Source organism: Salmo trutta, unplaced genomic scaffold (assembly GCF_901001165.1).
Source record: "Salmo trutta unplaced genomic scaffold, fSalTru1.1, whole genome shotgun sequence".
NCBI classification, from domain to species: domain Eukaryota; kingdom Metazoa; phylum Chordata; class Actinopteri; order Salmoniformes; family Salmonidae; genus Salmo; species Salmo trutta.
The window spans coordinates 1-2,500 of NW_021823057.1; the positions used below are offsets into that span (position 1 = coordinate 1).

General features: G+C 44.3%; 7 non-coding genes and 1 pseudogene across 7 annotated transcripts; all 8 read left to right on the top strand.

Annotated features, from left to right (window-relative positions):
* The first annotated feature begins 2 nt into the window (after positions 1-2).
* On the top strand, positions 3-121 carry LOC115188508 (5S ribosomal RNA). The gene has a single exon (XR_003876444.1). It is a non-coding gene; the product is annotated as a 5S ribosomal RNA (ribosomal RNA).
* A 161-nt stretch (positions 122-282) lies between these two features.
* Positions 283-403, top strand: LOC115188577 (5S ribosomal RNA). The gene has a single exon (XR_003876511.1). It is a non-coding gene; the product is annotated as a 5S ribosomal RNA (ribosomal RNA).
* Positions 404-564: 161 nt separating this feature from the next.
* LOC115188579 (5S ribosomal RNA) lies at positions 565-683 on the top strand. Its single transcript, XR_003876513.1, has one exon. It is a non-coding gene; the product is annotated as a 5S ribosomal RNA (ribosomal RNA).
* Positions 684-1,093: 410 nt separating this feature from the next.
* LOC115188559 (5S ribosomal RNA) lies at positions 1,094-1,212 on the top strand. Its single transcript, XR_003876494.1, has one exon. It is a non-coding gene; the product is annotated as a 5S ribosomal RNA (ribosomal RNA).
* Positions 1,213-1,373: 161 nt separating this feature from the next.
* LOC115188539 (5S ribosomal RNA) lies at positions 1,374-1,492 on the top strand. Its single transcript, XR_003876475.1, has one exon. It is a non-coding gene; the product is annotated as a 5S ribosomal RNA (ribosomal RNA).
* Positions 1,493-1,654: 162 nt separating this feature from the next.
* Positions 1,655-1,773, top strand: LOC115188599 (5S ribosomal RNA). Its single transcript, XR_003876524.1, has one exon. It is a non-coding gene; the product is annotated as a 5S ribosomal RNA (ribosomal RNA).
* Positions 1,774-1,934: 161 nt separating this feature from the next.
* LOC115188637 (5S ribosomal RNA) lies at positions 1,935-2,053 on the top strand. The gene has a single exon (XR_003876561.1). It is a non-coding gene; the product is annotated as a 5S ribosomal RNA (ribosomal RNA).
* A 160-nt stretch (positions 2,054-2,213) lies between these two features.
* Positions 2,214-2,333, top strand: LOC115188590 (uncharacterized; annotated as a pseudogene).
* The last annotated feature ends 167 nt before the right edge of the window (positions 2,334-2,500 follow it).

Here is a 2,500-nt window from a genome sequence, read left to right on the forward strand (position 1 = left end):
TCGTTTACGGCCATACCAGCCTGGTTACGCCCGATCTCGTCTGATCTCGGAAGCTAAGCAGGGTCGGGCCTGGTTAGTACTTGGATGGGAGACCGCCTGGGAATACCAGGTGCTGTAAGCTTTTTGTCCACGAGGGTGTGCTCTTACACTATTTCATCAGCAACACTGCCTTGTAGTAAGCATTTAATGATGAATTGACTAAATGCAGCTTCGTGCTGCAAAATGCAGTCTGTTTATCAGACTCACTTTGACTATATATGTTGTACCAAGAGATTGTTTATTGTTTATGGCCATACCAGCCTGGGTACGCCCGATCTCGTCTGATCTCGGAAGCTAAGCAGGGTCGGGCCTGGTTAGTACTTGGATGGGAGAGACCGCCTGGGAATACCAGGTGCTGTAAGCTTTTTGTCCACGAGGGTGTGCTCTTACACTATTTCATCAGCAACACTGCCTTGTAGTAAGCATTTAATGATGAATTGACTAAATGCAGCTTCGTGCTGCAAAATGCAGTCTGTTTATCAGACTCACTTTGACTATATATGTTGTACCAAGAGAATGTTTATCGTTTATGGCCATACCAGCTTGGGTACGCCCTATCTCGTCTGATCTCGGAAGCTAAGCAGGGTCGGGCCTGGTTAGTACTTGGATGGGAGACCGCCTGGGAATACCAGGTGCTGTAAGCTTTTTGTCCACGAGGGTGTGCTCTTACACTATTTCATCAGCAACACTGCATTGTAGTAAGCATTTAATGATGAATTGACTAAATGCAGCTTCCTGCCTTTTTTAATAGGATCAAAGTTCCGTGTGTTGTCAGTTAGCATCTGCCTTGTATTTATAAGACAAATAATAATATTGTTGCTGAATGCAGCTTGTGTGTGCTTTGTGCTCCCTTACCCTGTTCAAATGATGAAAAGAAATAAAGTTTGTATTTTATCCAACTACCTGTGCTATAAAGTGATGGCTACAGTGTTTGTAATTTCTTCTACTTTTTCAGTGACACAAAGTTCAAGCTGCTTATCTAATTGGTGAAAATGCAATGTCTGTTTATCAGACTCACTTTGACTATATATGTTGTACCAAGAGATTGTTTTTTGTTTACGGCCATACCAGCCTGGGTACGCCCGATCTCGTCTGATCTCGGAAGCTAAGCAAGGTTGGGCCTGGTTAGTACTTGGATGGGAGACCGCCTGGGAATACCAGGTGCTGTAAGATTTTTGTCCACGAGGGTGTGCTCTTACACTATTTCATCAGCAACACTGCCTTGTAGTAAGCATTTAATGATGAATTGACTAAATGCAGCTTCGTGCTGCAAAATGCAGTCTGTTTATCAGACTCACTTTGACTATATATGTTGTACCAAGAGATTGTTTATCGTTTATGGCCATACCAGCTTGGGTACGCCCGATCTCGTCTGATCTCGGAAGCTAAGCAGGGTCGGGCCTGGTTAGTACTTGGATGGGAGACCGCCTGGGAATACCAGGTGCTGTAAGCATTTTTGTCCACGAGGGTGTGCTCTTACACTATTTCATCAGCAACACTGCCTTGTAGTAAGCATTTAATGATGAATTGACTAAATGCAGCTTCCTGCTGCAAAATGCAGTCTGTTTATCGGACTCACTTTGACTATATATGTTGTACCAAGAGATTGTTTATCGTTTACGGCCATACCATCCTGGTTACGCCCGATCTCGTCTGATCTCGGAAGCTAAGCAGGGTCGGGCCTGGTTAGTACTTGGATGGGAGACCGCCTGGGAATACCAGGTGCTGTAAGCTTTTTGTCCACGAGGGTGTGCTCTTACACTATTTCATCAGCAACACTGCCTTGTAGTAAGCATTTAATGATGAATTGACTAAATGCAGCTTCGTGCTGCAAAATGCAGTCTGTTTATCAGACTCACTTTGACTATATATGTTGTACCAAGAGATTGTTTATTGTTTATGGCCATACCAGCCTGGGTACGCCCGATCTCGTCTGATCTCGGAAGCTAAGCAGGGTCGGGCCTGGTTAGTACTTGGATGGGAGACCGCCTGGGAATACCAGGTGCTGTAAGCTTTTTGTCCACGAGGGTGTGCTCTTACACTATTTCATCAGCAACACTGCCTTGTAGTAAGCATTTAATGATGAATTGACTAAATGCAGCTTCGTGCTGCAAAATGCAGTCTGTTTATCAGACTCACTTGACTATATATGTTGTACCAAGAGAATGTTTATCGTTTATGGCCATACCAGCTTGGGTACGCCCTATCTCGTCTGATCTCGGAAGCTAAGCAGGGTCGGGCCCTGGTTAGTACTTGGATGGGAGACCGCCTGGGAATACCAGGTGCTGTAAGCTTTTTGTCCACGAGGGTGTGCTCTCACACTATTTCATCAGCAACACTGCATTGTAGTAAGCATTTAATGATGAATTGACTAAATGCAGCTTCCTGCCTTTTTAATAGGATCAAAGTTCCGTGTGTTGTCAGTTAGCATCTGCCTTGTATTTATAAGACAAATAATAAT